This window comes from Podarcis melisellensis (genome assembly GCF_964234715.1).
Source record: "Podarcis melisellensis genome assembly, chromosome: 5".
NCBI classification, from domain to species: domain Eukaryota; kingdom Metazoa; phylum Chordata; class Lepidosauria; order Squamata; family Lacertidae; genus Podarcis; species Podarcis melisellensis.
Window position 1 is genome coordinate 83,336,340 of NC_138537.1, and position 21,562 is coordinate 83,357,901.

Sequence of the window (21,562 nt, forward strand, 5' to 3'; positions counted from 1 at the left end):
TGTTGTTTGCACATGGTTGCTAAAATTGTTAATCCACCCCATGCACTTGTGTGCAGGACCAGCCTGCCCATTGGACAAAGTAGACATTTTACAAGGGGTTGAGGAAGATGGGGGGGGGGGAGAGAGGTGGAGGTGGAGGGAGAGTGGAAACTATTTGCATTTATCATGGATAGCTTGCTGCCTAGCCACTCCAGCTAACACAGAGACATACATATAAGAAACTATGATATGGAGCGCTTACATGGATGCAGACCTCTGGCTAGGCCGCAGGCACACTCAGATCTGGTCCTGTGTTTAAGTTTATTCTTGAGTGTTAATGCTATGCCGATCCTTAGAGAGACAAGCAGATAAGGGGATATCTTAAACTGGATCAACTTCTATTGGTGATGTGACATAGTACATGTCATCACCTTATCTAATGTGTGTCCTGCAACATATTCTCAGTTTTGAATGGGTTTTACGTTTCCTTCCTTATCTTGGGCAAAGCCCCAATACCTTAATATATAAGGTGGTTGCTGTTTCCTTTTCTACCATGCTTCATTGTCCTTACATAGCTGTCAGGCATAGTAGCACATTCCAATATAAAAATGTGTGATCTCTTGCCTCCCAGAGCTGAACACGTGCCTGGAAGCAAAAGATCCTTTGGAAGGCATTCTCGTAATAGTGTCCTATCTAGAGTTCTGAAAAAGTGTGACAACCACAAAGGTAAGTATATACGTTCGTATTACGAAAGTCGGCATGCATTCTGCAAGTATATACACATGCCCCTGGCTGCTGCAGGGAATTGCTTGTCCATTTCCCTCACAAAAAAGGCTGGAACTTGGGGAAAGAGCTGTTGCTCCAGCAATGAAGTAGCTCAGACTGGGGACTTACATAGAAGCTGGAGACTCTGCTCCTTCCTAGCACTTGGGCAGACCCTGATCCATGAGCTACCACCTCATCCTGAGCCTCAGATGCAGCTAGCCAGGCACCTGGGTGGCAGCACTGAAGCTCCCATCTGGATCACCATCTCCTCTGCTCCTATGACCCTGAAGAAGATGGGAAGGGGCGGGTCAGAGATCCAGCCAGGGGAAGCCATGCAGCAGGTGTGGTGACCTCTAGTCCTTGGCAGGTATATCCAGAGTCAACAGCGCTTCAGAATCATTGGCATTGTGGAGATCTGCTGGAGGTGGCTCCTCCTCCTCCTCCTCCAAGGTCTGAGTAGGCTTGAACCTTGAAGGACTGCTCCCAAAGGCCAACCACCATCTATCTTCAATTTGGCTTGCACTGTGCTTGAGTGCTTTTGCATTCTGCCAGGGGGTAAAGCAATCTAGTTGTCCAATATTTATTCATTTTCTACATTTTTCAGATGCCCAATAGCTCTTTGAGCATCATACAAGAAAACAGCAAAACAACATAAAATCCCAACAAGATACAATAAAAAGCAGCTTTACACAATTATAAATAGGAGCTAAAAACATAACAAGCAGCAAAATGCATTTTTAAAATACCAGTGAGTAAAAGCACTTAATAAAAACAACAAAAAGCAGGAGCAGATAATTTAAAACAGAGAATTTAAAAATTAAAAACATTGGATTTGAACTTGGGAGGATCCAGGGAAGCTGAATACCAGAAGATTCAAGACACCAGTTTACCAAAAAAAAAAAAAAACCAACCCACCCAAAAATGGTTGCTGGGGAGCACAAGTGGGAAGTGTGTTGTTGGGTTCAGGCCTTGCTCTCAAGCTTCCCATCTCATTGGCCTTTAGTCAGATCCAGTGGGGCCCATCTTATATTCTTAACAACAACAAAAAATGTTGGAAATACATCCAGTTAGGTACCAGGCAGACCACTCTGGGTAAACAATATAGTGGTACCTCGGGATGTGAACGGGATCCGTTCTGGAGCCCCGTTCGCATCCTCAATGGAACGTAAGATGGACGGCACGTCTGTACGTGCGTGGGTCATATTTTGCCATTTCCGCGCATGCGCATGGCCTCATTTTGAGTGCGCATGCGTGAGTGGTGAAACCCAGAAGTAATGCGCTCCGTTACTTCCAGGTTGCCGCAGAATGCAACCCAGAAGCGCTCAACCTGAAGCACATTGAACCCAAGGTATGACTGTATTGTACCATTTTACAGTCATGTCCTCCATTTTGAAGGCGTGACTTACAAACAATTTTAGATTCCCTCACCCCCTCCCACCTCAAAACAGTACATTTTGGACTATATATGTGTACCAAATGTCAGGTTTCTAGCTCATGAAGAAATATCCTTATATTTGATACCATCTTCAGTAAGTCAACCAGCCCATTCAAATTCCCCATATACAGTGGAACCTCGGGTTGCGAACGTGATCCATGCGGGAGGCGATTTAGCACTTCTGCACATGCGTGAGTGCTGAAACCTGGAAGTAACCCGTTCCGGTACTTCCAGGTTCGGCGCAGTGTGCAACCCAAGAAAGCATAACCTGAAGCGTCTGTAACCCGAGGTACCACTGTACATACAGAATGGCTATAGTTACAACTATTGATGGCTTTGGTGCTCTTAATAAACCAAGTATGTTGCTTAAACAAACAAATGGAAATTTGCAGGTTGTTTTTTAAAGGCATGATGGGTTTTCACTCACTCACTGAAATATAGAAAGAATATATACCTGTAAAATTGAGCAGGTTACCTGAAAACGACTTGACAATACAGCGTATGGAAAGAGCTCAGACTCTGGTCTTTCATTTTTAAAAAAATATCTTGCCCTTCTAGACAGAAAGGTATGAAGCAACATATGAAGATACCTTACTGAGTGATGTATATGAAATGGCAGAAAGGCAAAAAGAGCAAAATCCAGAACCACTGAAGCCAGGCAAGACTACGATGGTCTTCATGGTCCTCAAACAAAACAGTGTAGGCTTTCTGTGAGCTCCTTTAAACAAATTCCTGCCCAATAGTAACAGAAGGTATTTTCTAATCTTCTATCATATTCACACTTACATGAGAGGAAGCCCTCTTGAACACAGTGTGACTTCCATATGTTATGATTGCAGTACTAGAGGGTTTTGGGGCGGTTAGTTTCTTCCCAGAGGGACGCGGGTGGTGCTGTGGGTTAAACCACAGATCCTAGGGCTTGCCAATCAGAAGGTTGGCGGTTTGAATCCCTGCAACGGGGTGAGCTCCCGTTGCTTGGTCCCTGCTCCTGCCAACCTAGCAGTTCGAAAGCCCGTCAAAGTGCAAGTAGATATATAGGTACCGCTCTGGCAGGAAGGTAAACGGCATTTCCATGCGCTACTCTGGTTCACCAGAAGTGGCTTAGTCATGCTGGCCACATGACCCGGAAGCTGTACGCCGGCTCCCTCGGCCAATAAAGCGAGATGAGTGCCGCAACCCCAGAGTCGGTCATGACTAGACCTAATGGGCAGGGGTCCCTTTACCTTTACCTTTACCTTTACCCTAGTTTCTTCCCTTCTTGTTACCCTATCACAGATGGCACACATAGAGATACTCACTTCTTCAAATGCATTTGTCTTTTCCTGCCCCCCTATGGTGCATTAACCTCTTCTCTATTTATATTAGCTTTCTTTTATTGTTTCGTCTTTGTCTATATATCTATATGCCTATGAGGTAGTGCATTTGACTGAGGTCATTCTGTCTGCAACATCCATCACCTCATTGGTCACCAGGGTTGATTTGATTGACTTGGTTAGCTAGGCAAGTGTTACCTTCCTCCCTCATGCTCTGTGGAAGAAGGAAACCATCCCAGAAAACAGGAATTTATTGCTTTTCACTTAAGGGTTTGAGACACTGGACATCAGATGATCCAACCCCCCACAGTAGGTTGCCAGGAATGGATAAAACAAGGAAAGTTCTTACCAATGTTTTTTATTCAATATTCACAGAGAGAGGCTTAGAAATCCAGCCTCTTGGAGTAATGGTGTTGCTTCAAGTGAAACCCCACCCCCTCCGTCTCTCCCACTTCCTCATGAGTCATTGCTACGGGTGCTTGAAAGGGCCTTTTGCCTTTGAGCTCTTTGCTCTCCTAGTTTCAATGCTCACCGGGTTTGGGAGAGGGGTGGTCTGGAATGCTTTCTAAAGACACTTAGTCTCTCAGCTGTGTCTCTCCTGGTGGTGCTTCTTCCTCTTCCTCCTCCTTTCCCATTATTTCCCAGTTTGTCCCCTCATCTGCCTCTGAGCTGTGACCTTCTTCAAACCCCTGTTGTAATTCTGAACTGTCTCGTTCTTCTCTGGAAGGGTCAGGCTGGGGAGGCAGTCTTCACCATTCCTCTTCTGCCCAGTCCCTGACACTGAAGAACATTCACCCCACATAGGTGAATGTTTCTAGCCCCCTCCCTAGAAACAATGGTGACATCACTGATGACTTCATAAGGAGCCTACTCTTATACTAAGGTCAGACCCACTGCCTACCCCAATAAAGTCCCAGACAATGCTATTACCCAAGATCCTCTGACTGGAAATATCAGGCCTTGAACCCGGGGTTTTCTGAATGTGCAGCATGTGTTTTACCACTGAGCACAGCACTTTTCCATCTGCTGTCATAGTATGGGCTTAGACAGCAAGAATACGGTATGTGATGTTGCCATTCTAAGACTTTTTTTGTAACCAAGAAGTTGAACTGTTAGACTGTTAGATCACCATCATGATGACCCCGGTTAATTCTGAACCCTGTTCCCTATTGCATTTCACTTTGCAACAACTTTAACGTTTTCCTGATTCTGTTAGTTTTTATTGAAATATTCTATGGGTAAAGTGTTCTAATTTATAAGAAATGTAATACAAGTAAATATCAGTGTTTAACAGGCCTGGCTAATTGCTTGGCTTTTTTGAAGACCAGTTTTGAAAATGTGTTGTCTCAGTGTTCAAAGGAGATGGACGCCACATTGTAGTTATCTTTTACATACTTCTATCCACGTTCTCCAGGTATGCATAATTTTGCAAACCTCTCACTACACATGTCTCACTTCACCTGTGTTTATTCTGGGACTGAATCCCTGTTCTTAATAATGCTTCACTCATTGCTGTCATGGAGATATATCTCATTTGTCTTCTCCTGCCCTTTGCAACTGGTGCTTTCTGCCACACTCTCAGACGGCGAAATTAAATGGTTTCTGGTAATGAAACGGTTTCTGCGTAACAGGCAAAGATCAAGTAACTGAGGAAGTGACTCTGGGGGCCAAGGGAGCATTTTTTGTTAGACCAGGAAGCTGTTATCGCTTGTTACAATCCCTCTAGTGTTGGTTAACTTATGTATCTGAAATAGCTAACCAATTACAGCTGGCGAATAGTGAAGTGTGGTGGAGGAAAGCTGATTCATTTGCAGTCACCATGAAAGTGTGGTCAACATCTTTCCTGTGTAACATCAGGGCACACCTCTGAGAGAAACCCGGACTTGGAGAGGGTTCTACCATGGAAGTGCCTGAGGTTCTTGCCAGCAGATAATCAGTTAACAACACCCACTACTTCTCTCGTCAAAACTGCTTCCTGACAGTGCTATCAAATTTCAAAACTATACTGGCAATCATGACAGATTACCATTAGGTAGCTAGTGATTTTTTTTCTCACCTTCGAAATCCAAAGAACTTCTCTTTTCTTTTCATATCTAACTTCACCACTGTAGATACATATAAAAATGAAACTGTAAAAAAAAAAATGGAATGGGTAAGAAACAAAGAGTAAGGTTAAAAAGCAAACACACCTTTACAGCACATCCTAAACCATGTCTAACTCAGAAGAAAATCTTATTGAATTCAAGGGGGCTTAGTTCTAGGTAAGTGGGGTTAGGATTGTAGGCTTGGTGGTTCCTTTTACAATATAAAAGAAAGGATGGAGAGCATCTGGTCCTCCAGATGCTGAACTGTAACTCTCAGCAGCCCCAGCCAGATGGCCAATGGTCAGGCACAGTTGATGGGAATTGTAGTCCAACAACAACTGAGGGCCACAAGTTTCCTCTCCCTGTTTTATACTTCTGTTGCTTGTGCTAGCTTGATCATCCTGCTGCCTCATTAAGTGAGTGCCAGGGGCACTATTTCATGTTTCATTGAGGAAGAGACTATCGACAAGGCTCAAAAGCTTACTCTTGAATGTATTAAAGCCTAATTTACAACACCAGCCATGTATTTTAACCCTATGTTGTTGCTATACAATGTCTTATAATAAGCAAAGTCACTGACGCTACTGTGAGTGTTTCGGGGGGGGGGGTTCATTCACCCTTCACAATTGATGGGTATTTTGTACTTTGGTCTTCAAATATGCAATGCCTAATGAGAAGAAGCAGCTTTCAGTGCCATGGCTGCCGTGGATTCCTAGGAACTTGTCAAAGGTAGAAGTCTGGAGGCATGCTGAGAAGCAAGCAGGCAGAGAACTCAGTCTTCAGCTCAGACTAATGAGCCAGGCTAGAAGCAGTTTTATAGGACAAGGTGACATCCTTTTGGCCCCTTTTTAGCATATGATCTCTGCTGGTAGCTGCAATACCACCCATCAGCAGCAATAGTGTAGTAGAAAGTAGGCCCTCCCTTCTCCGCCAAGCTACCATGATGGTGTAAAACATACAAGGGTCCTACTGTGAGAGAGTCCCCAGGGCCTTACAGAATTGTAGCACTATGTGAGAGCTAAGGATTTTTAACAAGAAATCCCTAATCCACTTACAAGACTGCATTTTCCCCCAAATGTCTTTATGTTACAGTTAAACCAGCATAAAACCCATTAAAAATTATAGTGTTGATCAGGGATCAAGACCAGTGACCCTCCAAAAGTTGTTGGACTCCAACTCCCATCAGCCTAAGCCAGCATGGTGGATGATGGGAGCTGGAGTCCATCAATATGGAAGACCAGAAGTTCCCAATCCCTGCTGTAAAGGTAAAGGGACCCCTGACCATTAGGTCCAGTCGTAGCTGACTCTGGGGTTGCGGCGCTCATCTTGCTTTATTGGCCGAGGGAGCCAGCGTACAGCTTCCAGGCCATTGGCCAGCATGACTAAGCCGCTTCTGGCGAACCAGAGCAGCGCACGGAAACGCCGTTTATCTTCCCGTCGGAGCAGTACCTTTTTATCTACTTGCACTTTGACGTGCTTTCAAACTGCTAGGTTGGCAGGAGCAGGGACCAAGCAATGGGAGCTCACCCCGTCACGGGGATTCGAACCACCGACCTTCTGATCGGCAAGTCCTAGGCTCTGTGGTTTAACCCACAGCGCCACCCGCGTCCTAATCCCTGCTGTAGATGTACTCAAAATAAAACAATCATAGTTGCACAATATTTGAATTGGTTTGGAATCCAGCAGAGCAAGTGGTCTCTTTACATATCCCCTGCCCCACACCAAAGAGATGACTGTCTGGAGGAGAAAGCCAGTTCAACACAGAGTGCATCCTTTCCTTGGTCCCTGTCACACCAAGGTGGGAATCCTTTGGCTCTCCAAATGTTGTTGAACTACAACTCCAATTAGTCCCAGCAAGCATGGCCAACGGCCAGGGATTATGGGACTTATAGTTCAGCGCAAAGGTTCCTCACACCTGCTGTAGTGCAAGGGAGCTGCACATAGAAAGCTGAATTGGGGGCATACCATGCAGAAAAAAGGTCAAAAATAAAAAAGGAAACTCAGAAAACTCTTAGATTTTAGAAATTCGATTTTGTGTTCAATATTACAAGTCAACATTGGCACCTTATGAACCCTTATCCTGAATTTGTAAAAAAAAAAAAAGCAAAGAAAGGAAAAAGCTGTATCTGCAGGGAAATGGTTATTAGTGTTTCTCTTTTTTCTGCCTTAGTGCAGAAAATATTCCCTTTTTTCCCCCTTAATGTCTTCTGCTTCACTTCTTCCCAAACTTTATCCCCTGTGGTTTTGCTAAAAAAAATTATCTACAAATGAGAGATCACAAACAAATGGGTCCCTACATATTAAAGTGGTACTTCCCCCACTTAATGATTGGTTTATTATTGCAATACTGCTTCGTTTAAAATACACAAAGGAGTTTTTAAAATTATACTGCTTCTAAAGGACCTTCCCTGGGAATTTTCAACATATTCTTTGCTTCCAGACCATTCTGTCATTGGCTTTATCTGCAGCGGCACAAAATGAGGCTGCAGGTATTACTTGGGCCACACAAAGACTTAGCCCACTAGATTGGCTCCGAATTCTCCTTCGACTCTTGGTCAAAGCCAGGCTCAGAGCCCATGTTATGCTGGTCAAAGGAACCAATCCAAATGGGGTGATCACCAGGAGGAGCTAGCAGGGTGCAAACACCAACAAACAGGTTAAAGGCTTGATACCTTAGGAATGGATATGGAACAACTGATTGGTTCAAAATTGGGAAAGGAGTACGCCAAGGCTGTATATTGTCTCCCTGCTTATTTAACTTATATGCAGAATTCATCATGTGAAAGGCTGGGCTGGATGAATCCCAAACCAGAATTAAGATAGCCGGAAGAAATATCAACAACCTCAGATATACAGATGACGCAACCTTGATGGCAGAAAGTGAGGAGGAATTAAAGAACCTTTTAATGAGGGTGAAAGAGGAGAGCACAAAATATGGTCTGAAGCTCAACATCAAAAAAACGAAGATCATGGCCACTGGGCCCATCACCTCCTGGCAAATAGAAGGGGAAGAAATGGAGGGAGTGAGAGATTTTACCTTCTTGGGCTCCATGATCACTGCAGATGGTGACAGCAGTCACGGAATTAAAAGACGCCTGCTTCTTGGGAGAAAAGTGATGGAAAACCTAGACAGCATCTTAAAAAGCAAAGACATCATCTTGCCAACGAAGGTCCGTATAGTTAAAGCCATGGATTTCCCAGTGGTGATGTATGGAAGTGAGAGCTGGACCATCAAGAAGGCTGATCGCCAAAGAATTGATGCTTTTGAATTATGGTGCTGGAGGAAACTCTTGAGAGTCCCATGGACTGCAAGAAGATCAAACCTTTCCATTCTTAAGGAAATCAGCCCTGAGTCTCACTGGAAGGACAGATCCTGAAGCTGAGGCTCCAGTACTTCGGCCACCTCATGAGAAGAGAAGACTCCCTGGAAAAGACCCTGATGTTGGGAAAGATGGAGGGCACAAGGAGAAGGGGACAGCAGCCGTGCATGATCATACGAGAACATGATCCGGCCCACAGAGGGATCTCTGCTGGAGTGAACCAGCCCAAACGAGGTAAACCTTGCCGACCTCTGGGTTAGAGCAACACAGAACTTGTAGTAAAAATCAAGTCACAAACGATCCCTGGGCATCCCTGTTCTTTCAGATTCCATTGGAAGCTGGAGTGGAAAACCACTTCAAGTTTAGACCAGATGTGCCAATACTAAGACGTCAACAGTGTGTGACTTGTTGTGTTGTGTTATTGCTAGTACTGTATAGATGGGCAGCCTGAGAGAGCACAGCTGGCCTTGAAGCAGGAAGTGGTGTGCGATTGGCGCTCCTGGATCACCTGACTCCCAAGCAAAGAAGGAATCTGGCTGGCTGTCGTGTCTGTTTCCTAGCTTGAAATTAATAAGGAGTAGGTAATGGGCATATGGCCAGATAGCTGTCCCACTATGGTTTTTAATCACAATCACAATAATAAATTCATACTAAATGCAGCATAAAGGATAAAACTTGACAGTTTCCTGACAGATTCAATACATGATGCAGACTCCATTTTAAAAACCTGAGCAGGAGCTTGATAGCAAGAGCACAAGTTGAGTTAACATTCCAAAAAAAGAAGAAAAAAAGAAGTGAATAAACGTTTGGTTTAAAAACCTGATGCTTTATTACGTCTCTAAAAGAGGCTTTACATTTTCACATGATGAATAAAAGCTTTTAATTTAGACACTCAATCAGCTTATGTAAAGTGGTATAGATTAAGATGAAAATCATTTGTAAATGTATTTGTCAGTGTTTCAAACTACCACCCTTTTCCTAGAAGAAATATTAATCAGAGAGAGCAACCCTAGTTGCTTGCAAAAACTACATAAAGCTATTTCTCATTCTAAGAAAGGACTTGTTCAATGCATTGAGTATTTATACATTTTTCTACTTATTCAAATCCATTTACACGAAATAGCAATGGCAGCCAACCTTAAGTTTACATTTACAAATCTTTAGTCATCTGTCATGTAAGGAGAATAGCTATCTCAAGATAGTACATCAGATCTCCTGAAATTTTTCCTTTAAAAAATGAGAGAGGAGGAGGTTTTATCATTTTAAGTCCCCGAAGGAACTAGAAAATTAAAGGTAATACTGTACATGAATTAAAGCTCTTGAATGGCCAAGATACAACAGCAGCCTTCTCTGGAGGTAGATATCTCTGCATTAAGTTACATCTCTGACGTAGCTTGTTCCATTCAGACACTGCAAGTAGCAGAGTGGTCTCTATGCCACATGTAATTTGATAATTAAGTAATTCCTCACAGAGAGACAATGCAAAGTGCCCACTGAGGAGCCTCACCATTGTATCTCTGTATGAGCCAGAATGTTGACTCATGCAGAAACTTAGAAGGGGTGGCGTTCCATTTAGGGTAGATAAATTAATAGTGTTGCAGGCAAGTAAAGCTGCCTTCGGTTTTAATTCAGAAAAAAAGATGTCTCAGCTATCAGATGTTTGGGAAGCAATGCTCTGAAAGCTGCTTCCCATGTTAATTGCTCATCGTAGGTGAACTGAGAAACGTTGGCTGTAAAAATGGCCCCAACAACTGCACAGCACACCTAAAGAAGGTGGGGGGGAGTTAATAAACAACATGCATTGCCCCCCTCAGAGCAAAACACTGAGATTTTAGCCTTTGATTTGGAAAACCATTAAAAGGATATGCAATGAAATTCAACCAAGGGGAAGCGAGGAAGTCACTTAACAATGTTAATAAGTGTAATTTTCAATAAGGCTATGATTTATGTTTGTTTGTCTTATGTGTTTGTTTGTTTGTTTGTTTGTTTGTTTGTTTATAATGTTGTGAAAACCAATAAAAAAAATTTGGGGGGAAAAAGAGATTTTAGCCTTTGGCTGCCTTAATCTATTTGGCATTGGGTGAGGAATGACTGGAACCTGGCACTGCAGACAGCCACCTGTATGAAATACAATGGGCAGAGTTAATCCATTGCCTAGTGGGCAGCTGCATCCATGAGAACATTTACACTGTGCATCTGATGTCATTGAAAGCTGCTTTGAAGGCTTAACCGCCCTTCTCTCTCCACATGCTTTAAAGTTACAAAACATGCATGTATACTCAGGATCTCATCTATATCTTATCTGTGTTATGTACTCCAGTGTGTACTTGAGCAGATCCTGAAGCTGAGGCTCCAGTACTTTGGCCACCTCATGAGAAAAGAAGACTCCCTGGAAAAGACCCTGATGTTGGGAAAGATGGAGGGCACAAGGAGAAGGGGATGACAGAGGACAAGATGGTTGGACAGTGTTCTCGAAGCTACCAGCATGAGTTTGACCAAACTGCGGGAGGCAGTGGAAGACAGGAGTGCCTGGAGTGCTCTGGTCCATGGGGTCACAAAGAGTCGGACACGACTAAACAACAACAACATGTACTTGAGCATGTACAAAAAATGAGAAGTGCCTTCCAGCATCAGACCAACATTAATCTCATCTAGCATTCTTGAAAGAATCCCAGGAACCAGGTAGGAGACCACAGCCTAACATCTGCACAGCTGTTTCTGCTGCTGTCTGGTAAGTTTCGAAGGAAAAGGGAAGTGAATGGGATGGGATGGTTTTGGCAACAGCAGAGAGAGAGATGTCCTAGATAACAGCACCAGATTATCCCATTTTGAATCAAAACCTCATTTCAAGGCAGGGGACTGGACAAGCTTCAAAACGAGCCTTCGAAAACAGAATAACTAAAGTTGTGTTCCAAGCCCCCACCCTCAATAAGTCAGCATTGCACATACAGTTTAAAGAGAAATATATTGTTTGTGTAGGACATCTCTCTCTTACCACTGAAAACTCCCCCACTTTCCTTACAGTAAGATTATTTACCACACCTTGATCCAAATATAGTTATAGCCAGATAAAGTATAATTATGGGCCAGAGAATATTGCTCCAGTGACCACACGGTGCCAGTTGGTTATCCCTGCTGAATAATAAAAGCAACATGCTCATCAGCTATAGTCTTATCTTTCATGTTAATGAAAATTGCTTTCAGACATTCTTCCAACAACTCAGGTTAAAAGCAACCCTGCCATCTTGTCATCATTTACAGATTTATCTTTCTTATTTCCCACTAATGGAGTTGCAAAGGCTCACTTGCTTATATGCTTCAGTTGCTTCTTCTCACCTCACTGCAGCCCACAAGCTGTTTCACAATATTCACTCTGTTTCAGTTGGAAGTTTTTGCAAGCGATCCCTTTTTATTTGTTTTTACATAACAAGATTTATATACTGCTTAATCAAAAAATCAACAGATTTTAAAAAGAAGTAGGCATAACAAAATTCAGATTCAAAGACCAATATACACAATAAGATTAAATGTGTTTAGATGTGTAAATCAAAAGGGTTTGTGACTCTGACATGCATAGGAAGTACACAATCTCATTTTAATTATTTATAATAATCTTGATGCGTGTCAAAGAGTGAGCCAGCAGTAAATCACACTGTTCAAAGTTATTAGCAAAAACACAATCTTCACAGACTTGGCTGAGTATTAGACCTAATGAGCACAGCAGCTCATCTCTGGTGGGTCTTACCCCATGAATCAGTTGCAGAGACTGAAAATCCCCTCCTCTCCAGGACTTTTTCCAAGCAATCAGAGACTGTGCCTGCATGCAGCCTGCTGCTGCTCTGCCCATTTCACCCCTCTTCTGGTTCTGGGAGACAAGGAGGGAGGAGAGCTTGTCACAGCAGGAAGGGAAGACACCTGTGACTCTTCACCCAGCTGACTCATCTCTACGTCTTGGCCTCCCTCATCTCCTGCACCAGCTTCTGCCTCTGAACTTCTCAACTTCTCTCTGGCACAGACTCTCCCTGATCACAAAGCCCCGTTAACTCTTCAGCTTCTGACATCTTCTCTTCCCAGTCTTCTCCCTCTTCACACTCATCATTGTTCCACCACTACTATCTGGGCTCTCAGCCTTCTTCCTTTGGTAGTTCCCCAGTGGGTTCCTCTCCTCCCACCATTCCTCTATGCCAAACCAGTCCATGGCAATGTCGTGTGTAGAACCTGTGTCTGTATTGGCCAGAGTTCAGGGGTGGAGAACCTCAGCCTGGGCCTCAAATGTGATTATGTATCTCTGTCTGACACTTGGGACATCCCCAGCACATGCTCCTCACCATCTCTGACTTGTACCATCCTTGAGTGTTTTTGCCTGGTTCAAACCTGTTCTGATAATGCCTCTGGCTCCCCTCAGCCTAAAAAAGTTCCCAACCCCTGATACAGGTCATTTTGAGGCATCGTTACATGTGGTGTGAAAATGGGAAACTCTGCCATGAAACCAGGATGACCTTGTAAAATAGGTTAATATTATTGTTCTCATAGGGATGTGGGTGGCACTGTGGGTTAAACCACAGAGCCTAGGGCTTGCTGATCAGAAGGTTGGTGGTTCGAATCCCCATGACGAGGTGAGCTCCCGTTGCTCGGTCCCAGCTCCTGCCAACCTAGCAGTTCAAATGTGTGTCAAAGTGCAAGTAGATAAATAGGTATCGCTCCGGCGGGAAGGTAAACGGTGCTTCCGTGTGCTGCTCTGGTTCACCAGAAGCGGCTTAGTCATGCTGGCTACATGACCCGGAAGTTATATGCTGGCTCCCTCAGCCAATAAAGCGAGACGAGCGCCGCAACCCCAGAGTAGGCCACGACTGGACCTAATGGGCAAGGGTCCCTTTACCTATTGTTCTCATATGAGGTCTACTCCATGCACGGCACACAGGCAAGATCTGAATTGCAGGTTAACAGCTCAACTATTTTGTGCTAGCCTTATTGCATTCTTGGTTTTATTTTTCTATATTGCCCTTTCTATAGGAGCCCAGAGCAGTGAACAAGGAAAAAAGTGCAATCCCATACATCTCATTTATGCCAGAACCAGAATACATCTCTGCTTGAGGGCTTCCCAAAGGGCCCCTGGTGAACAGGATGCTGAACTAGGTGGACTTTTTTGCTCTGATCCAGCAACGTTACAGGAGTAAGAACCCCCCCCCCCAAAAGCAACAATGTAATGAACGGTTTAGGGACGTGGGTGGCGCTGTGGGTTAAACCACTGTGCCGCTTGGGCTTGCCAATCTCCTGTTGTTCGGTCCCAGCTCCTGCCAACTTAGCAGTTCGAAAGCATGCAGTGCAAGTAGATAAATAGGTACCCCTCTGGCGGGAAGGTAAACAGTGGTTCTGTGCACTGCTCTGGTTTTGCCAGAAGTGGCTTAGTCCAGCTGGCCAAATGTCCCCGGAAAAAATGAGGCCTCAAATCATTGCCTTTGTCATTGCCTTTGAAATGGTGTGCATGTGCCGTATCTTGGGATCGATTATGCAGGATGGGGCTTACCTCCCCGCCCCCCCAAAAAAAATATTACTGAAGTTGGCACCCCAGTGAGGGACAAAGGCCTGGCGTGGTGTCCACAGTACTCCTTTCCTACTTGCAGGAAGGGTTGCCGGAGATGGTTCTGAAGCGGGAGGCTATTCCAAAACACACCCTACGCCTTTCGTCTAAAGCGCTACAGTGCATTCTAGCAACGCCTTATTCTGCCCATTTCCATTCCTGAAGCTGCAGCCTCCAAGCCATTGCTCTGGCGGAGGCAGAAACGTAACCCGGCGGGATTTAGGACCTGGGAAAGGCGTCCCTAAGAAACCCCACCCTTGGCGGAAGTGTCGCCAACTGCCGCGGCGGCTGCGCCTCTCGGCTCCCCCTCCCCTCTCCGGACCAGCTTCGCCTGCCTTTCGCTTTCACGGTTGTCCCTTTCCGCCGCGCGGAGAGAAGGCTGGGGCGGTGTTGGGGTGGGGCGGGGGGTGTCCTAAGCTTCTCCCGTGCCTTTTCAATCCCTTCCCATTCGTTTGCAAACCCTCCCAGCCACATTTTTATTTTTAAATGCAACACCAACATCTCCAAAAAAAAAATCAGAACTGAATGTCCACGAAAGCATATACATTCTCCTGGTTCACTTTGGAGAGCAGTGTTTGGAAACAGACGCGCGGTAGGAAGGTGCAGGTAACGTCAGATCGGTGCCTAGGAGTGGGGGGTGGCGGGGCAACGGACGGCGCGGCAGCGGCAGGATCTTAGGGGACGATTTGTTGCTGGGGCCTCGCTTGTCGTCTGTGTTTTGCAGAGCAAGGGATGTGGCTCCGGCGCTCCGGCTGTTCGCTCCGTTTGTTGCGGTGGGGTGCCTGCGCTGGGAACCCAGGTGGCGGGGTGGGAGAGGAGTCGCTGGCCCTCTTCAGACTCCCGAAAAGCTCCTTATGGAAAGTCTTCTATTTAGCAAGATTCAGATCTTTTTTATTTTACGTTATTAAAATGTGACTGGCCAACTGATCTCCCTCTTGGATCTCTGCAGATATGCCTGAAGCGGAGGGATGAGGGAAGCTGGCGTCAGAGGGGAAATAAACAGATGCGCGTAAAATGAAACGCTGCTCAACATTGAGGGGGAAACGCTGAACTGGTTTGCAAACACATAATGCAGCAACCGTGGGCAAGTAGAGATGTTTGTCCCTTGCACGTCAGACGATATACCTTTTTTCACCCTCTTCTTTCTTCCCCGTTTTTATAAAGCACCTAAATAAATAAAGCGGATGTGTTTCAACTACGATTTATAAGAGAGTCCTTTGTATATTTCCCACCTGGTAGGTCAAGAGGTTGAGACGAAACTAGGAACCTACATTTTGCAGGACAACATATGTACCCTGTAAGCAACAAACGCTTAGCTTGGTTTTTGTTTCCTTTTATATATATATAGGGAAGCAATGCATCTGGGACAGAGATTAGTGTATCTTTCATTAACCTAATAGTAACTTGGCTCAGAAGTCTCCTTTTTGTCAGATCTACCTAATCAAGCCAGAATCTCATTCTCTCTCCGAGACAAAATTAGCAAAAACTTTACCTTTGACTTTATTGACAGGTAGCCAGTCCTCTCCCCTTCCCGCTCCCCACCTCTCTTCCCCTAGCCAGGCTATTCAATTTAGAGGATTAAAAGAAAGTCACTCCACTAACAGCATTTGGTCCATTGCTAACCCATATGTCAGCCTCGGTGCTTTAAATAATTATATTTGCATGCAGGGAGTGATTCATAAATATGTCAGGCCCGTGAAATATAGGCAAGCATTTCAAACTTTCTATTTAAAAAACATGAATTATGGCCGCGAAAAATGTGTTCCCATTTAAGGGTGATACGAAGTATTTGGTGTCTAGTACGGAGGCCCATCCATCATACAGACAATAAAGAGAGTTTTTGCCTGACGCTGGAAATTTATGGTTGCCCTTCTCTGCCCTAATAATTCAAGCATTGTGTCAGCCCGTGACAGCCCTTGCAGAAAAACAGCAACCCCTGTTATCAATCAAAAAGCCCTTTTACATTTTTAGCAAAACTCTGATCATCCAGACACCCTTTTAATGTATATATTACATCATTATAGATCATTCCGCACTCTCCTTCCATTCCACCCCCCCTTACTGCAACTCAACAAAATGATCCATCATTCCTGGGACAGTCCTGATGAACGCGGATGTAAATTATTCTGCACGTCACTAAAGTACAGTCCCAAGTGACAAATGTACTTTAGGTGGAATTAATTTTTAGGGTGCACGATGAAAGCACACGGGATCTGGGGTTTTAGGAGGGAGACAAGCAGGTAGATGTATCATCTTGGAGGAGGACTGCAAAACTGGATAAATTCCCCAGTCTAAATTATTTTCGCAAGATAAGATCAAGGAGCTGTTTTGGACCCTCACACGCGCGCAATAATTTTTATGTGTGCGTATGTGTATGCATATGTGTAACAGCTCCCTGAGTAATATGCCTCATTTAGCATTTTAACCTTAGAACAACTTTTCTCCAAGGGGAAGTATCTTGTCGGGCTCTCGAGTTTCAAACATCGGGGAGAACTGCGGAGTTTCCATAGCAAACATACTCATGAGGCCAGGGCACGCAGCCCAGGGCGCAGTTCTTCTGATCCCATCCTGCGGTCCTGACCGGGAACGGGGCAAGGAGCGCGTCACCCTGCGGAGCCCGCGTTCATGTCCGCGGGGCTTGCGCCGGAGAGATTCCCGCTAGATTGTGCGCCTTATGTGGATCTGCAAGATCATCTCCCTTGCGTGCGGCATAATCGTAGGACATGCTCCCCTCTCTGTAACCAAATATGCGTTTAGCCGTCTTTTGCCTCACTCTGCCCTTAGGCTTGGAGCGGAAAATACACAGTGCTTCTTTGGAGAGATGTGCGCCATTAGCTCAAACGCTTCCTGAAACCGATAAGTCTTGCCTTGCCTTCCCTGGCTTCAACTCTCTGGGCAGAAATTATTCATTTGTGTGGCTGAGAGCAGGCGTTGGGCATGCTTTAATTACAAATCAGCATTCCCGATGAATATTTTTGGTGCGAACGTTAAACGCCACTTGGGTTAGCAAACTGAGAGGCGTCACATACAGCTCTGAACTCACTTTCCTCCTGCTGCCAATAAGGTGCCTACTTTTTTTTTAGGTAGCAACCCAAGATCTCCCCAAAATGACGTTCTGCGCCTAAAGGAACAGGGTGCTGTTGGATTGGGAGACGCACAGCCGGGTCCGATTAGTGAAAGGTTTCCAAAACATTGGCGCATCAATCCCGCGCTCAGGCCACCAAAGAAAAGGGACGGATATTAGCTGAATAAGCAGCTCGTCGAGAGGGTTTTAAAAAGAAAAGTTTCATTTTGTTAAGCGGCGCTACTAAGGGGCTTTCGGATTCCACCCCACCCCCACCTCGCGGGAAACAAAGCGAAAGAAGATTAAGCAAACCACCTTGGAACAGATTTCGACAGGAACGAAGAACGCGCCCTTGAAAGAGGGGAACCAAAGACGTGGTTCTCAGTTGCTCGGTTCAAAAGACCACAGCCGAGGATGCAATTTACCCTTTGCACACTGATTACTATCTAGCTGATAGGTCTCTAAAAAATAAAAAAAGGGGGGGGGGGAGTCGTGCAATGTTATCCTGTAGGTCTTTGCGTCTACGTGCATTTTAAATGCCCCTGTAAACCTTTACACTTTTTTTTTTTTTGGTCCCTCAGAGAAACTAGTTTGCATATCTAGCACGACGGCTGTCCACATGATTTCGCGATCAACGCGCGCCGCTTTAAAAACCAGAAAAGCAAAAGAAAGAGGCGGCGGCGGCGCAGGAGTGATACAGCTCTCTTTTGAACGCACGGCCAGGCTGCGGTGGCTCCGTGTGTGTCTGCCTGCGCGTCCCCCCCCCCCGCGCGCCCCCGCCCCCGTTCGGTGGGGAGTTTCTTCCTCTTAGTGTAGTACTGTATTGCATTCTTCCCGGATCTCAGATATGCTGAAGTTTTATTCCCCCCCTCTCCCCACCCTACTCCCGCCACCATGCCAATATATTTATGCATTTCCACATGTACTGAGTATAGAACATTTGTGAAAGTCACAGCAACGCGGGCATATTTGATGGTCGATAGAGGAGAAGCGAGACATAAACGTAATAAACGCCGTCAAACACAAGCAGGTAGGGAATGTTTGTTACATCTGGCTACTCCAGTGAGACCAGCCGCCTTTCCCCCTCTCCCTCTCGGTTTAAAAAGGTCTAGGAAATAAGAGAGATGCAGAGGCCCGGTTTGATGCTGGTCTACAGTCATTCGAGCTTTTACTCAAAGACTGCCTACAAAATCTGACACTTAAGTGTCAAGATAGGAGAGAGCAAGATTGGAGGCAGGGTTTGCACTGTAATCGAAGGGTTTGCACTGTCTTTTCCCGAAGGGTGGAAAAACCAGAAGTCAGTCCGGGTTGGGCTGGGGTACATATCTTATTTTGTTTTTTGGGTGGTGGTGATCCTGGCCAGGTTTTGCAGCTCACCAGCCTGACCTGTCAAGCGGATTATTTTAGAAGGAGATTAATAGGGGAGGCGGGCCGCAATAATAATCGTTTTGTTTGATGTGACAACTTTGATAGGCGTTGATTTACTTACAAACTGATAGGGTTTTAATTGAGCGCCTCCATCCAGCTTGAGATGAAAGGAAAACCGCATTGAAAAGCTGCCCGATTGCCCTCCAGCCTCAATACTGATTAGCCATCTCGACAGTGAATAGTTCAAGGCATTTTCAAACTTTTCCACCACTCCGCCCCACTCTCTCTCTCTCTCTCCTCCTCCTCAAATATCTGCCAGCCCACTCCCTCCGCCCCCCCTCTTCTTCAGTGAAAATAAATCATTTCCATTGTGTGCAAATAAAATCGACTTGACATCTTTGCCAATAGCTGGTAGGTAAACGAAAGTGTGGACTGGCACTTGCTAATTAATCCCTTCACTCTTCTCCCCCCCCCGCAAAAGAATAGCAGCTCCTCCCTTCCCTTTTGTCGAAGGTTTAGCTGCTGCCCCCAACTCTTAAACTGGGGGGGGGGGAGAGAACAAAAAACAAAAAGCATCCCGCGAAAAAAAAAACCCACCCCAAAACGCCCCCACACCAACAGCGACCGAAAGAAACATTAACTTTGAGCAAGACTGTACAAGTAATAATAATTGCCAAACACCAAACGGGCTATCTGAGTTTTTGACAGCGTTTTTTTGCCAGTGTTTCGGTGGTGGTGTTGGGAACTGGCGCTCTAGGATTCTTTTTTTTATTTTTATTTTTATTAATTTTGAAAGCCGTCTTGCAGCCCGTCTTGGATGCGGTCCTGTGAGGTGGAGCAGAATTTAAGGAAAGAATTTAAGGATCTGAGATTGACCCTTCTGGAGCTTATTCTTTGATTTTATTTATTTATTTATTTACGCATTTTTTTAAAAAAAAAACAGCAGCAGCAACAACAAAAACAAACTGGCTTTTGCAGACCGGGGTGTGGTTTGAAATCGCACATCAAAGGCTCTCTGCCCTTCTGAAGTTATTAATTGTCCTCGTGGAGCTGAGAATCTTCCTCCCTACAAATCCAAGGCAGCCTACCGATATATTCTCTCTCTCTCTCTCTCTCTCTCTCTCTCTCTCTCTCTCTCTCACACACACACACACACACACACACACACACACACGTGTCAATACGCCGCTTGTTTTACACATGTCCGGAGAATCACCTTTGATTCCCCCGGTTTAGAACTGTAACAAGGCCCCTTTTCCCGACCCCCACCTCCACTCCCAGCTCCCGAGGGGGAGGAGAGAGGGGAGGGGAAAAAAAACCCCTTTCCCACATCTAACTCTACCTTAAGACAATTAATCTTTTAGTCTTTTCACCCTGGGAGGCCGGACAAATAACAACGAGAAAACAGATAGAAGTCTCTCCGGTTTTGTAAGGAAAACAGCTGTTCCAAGCACTTTAATGCAAATGAACACACATGAAGAAGCGGTTGGACGGGGCTTTCTGCTTCCCTTTCTTCCCTTCCTTTCTCAATTTTACTGCTCTCCACCCATTTATCAATTGGTCTCGACAACAAAAGAAAGGACAGGGCGTGTGGGGGCTGGGGGCACCCCCTAGGACTCATTTTCAAGGCATTTCCACGCGATCCACAAATGGAAATATCCACGGAGGGTGGGTGTCCTTGGGAGCAAGTGATGGACTCTTGCCCTGACTCCTTACGCTTTTCTAGATCATGTTGTATTATATCTGCCTATCCTTTTCAAAGGCATCTACCGTAAGTTCCCCCTCCCTGCAGCACTTTACGTCTCCCAAGAGATCAGACTACTGATTTCAATACCTTATATAGTGGACAATGAGTACGAAGAAGGTCGTTCTGGAATATTTTACTCCCGGACACACCTAGAGGGGGAAATACTCGTGTTGTTGTTATTGTTGTTTTCTTTTTAAACCTGGGGAGGCGGGGATCCTGAGCGCAATTCCCTGGGAATTCCTGCGCAAGCCACATTGAAAGCATGCTCCCAGTAGGAACTCACTGTGCCCCAAAGGAGCCTGAGATCTTAGGAACACTTACTTGGAAGTCAAGTCACTTGAACAAAGTCAGCTTACTTCCAAGTATACGCGGATAGCCCTAGATTCCATAGTGGTCCTTGCCCAGAATCTTATAGGTGGTCTTTAGTAAGCCACTCGCACTCCCATCTGAAATTTTGGGAATAGTAGTAAGTCAGTGCTGTTGTAGCGGTAGTTGAGACAAGGCATATGAAGAGCTTGAGCAACAATAAGATATGCACTGTATTATTATTGTTGTTGTTATTATTATTATTATTTCAATTTTCAAAAGGAAAACACACAAGACTGGCAAGTCTGAACAGAAATCAGAAAGGGGGAACATTCCTGGGTGAAGGCGCTGGATCCCTGATGCCTCCCCCAAAATACTCCAAGCTTGCTTTCTTGGCTGCCCGCCCGCCCTGGCAAGTGAGCCAAGGGAAGGGCGCCTTTCCGGCCTCGGCCTCTGGATCTAAGGAGGATTCCAGCTCAGAAATTGGCCGCGACCCCTGAAAGCCCTCCTGCCTTGTTCTTCCCTTGTCAAACGTGTTTTATATCTCCCACTGACCTTTTTTTCCCTATCGTTGCAATGTGCGCAAGGCCACCCGGGCAG

The 21,562-nt window shown here is 45.2% G+C and overlaps 2 long non-coding RNA genes across 3 annotated transcripts; one reads left to right on the plus strand and one right to left on the minus strand.

Moving 5' to 3' along the window:
* The first annotated feature begins 3,796 nt into the window (after positions 1 to 3,796).
* On the plus strand, positions 3,797 to 15,672 carry LOC309371200. 2 transcript variants are annotated; one of them, XR_014168902.1, is made up of 4 exons: positions 3,797 to 4,552; positions 11,495 to 11,627; positions 13,910 to 14,069; positions 14,521 to 15,672. It is a non-coding gene; the product is annotated as an uncharacterized lncRNA (long non-coding RNA). The 2 variants fall into 2 exon arrangements; XR_014168903.1 differs by having other exon boundaries at positions 3,827 to 4,552; positions 13,910 to 14,032.
* On the minus strand, positions 9,482 to 11,594 carry LOC309371266. The gene is made up of 3 exons (XR_014168989.1): positions 11,484 to 11,594; positions 10,947 to 11,210; positions 9,482 to 10,732 (listed from the first exon to the last, which is right to left on the minus strand). It is a non-coding gene; the product is annotated as an uncharacterized lncRNA (long non-coding RNA).
* Positions 15,673 to 21,562: the final 5,890 nt, after the last annotated feature.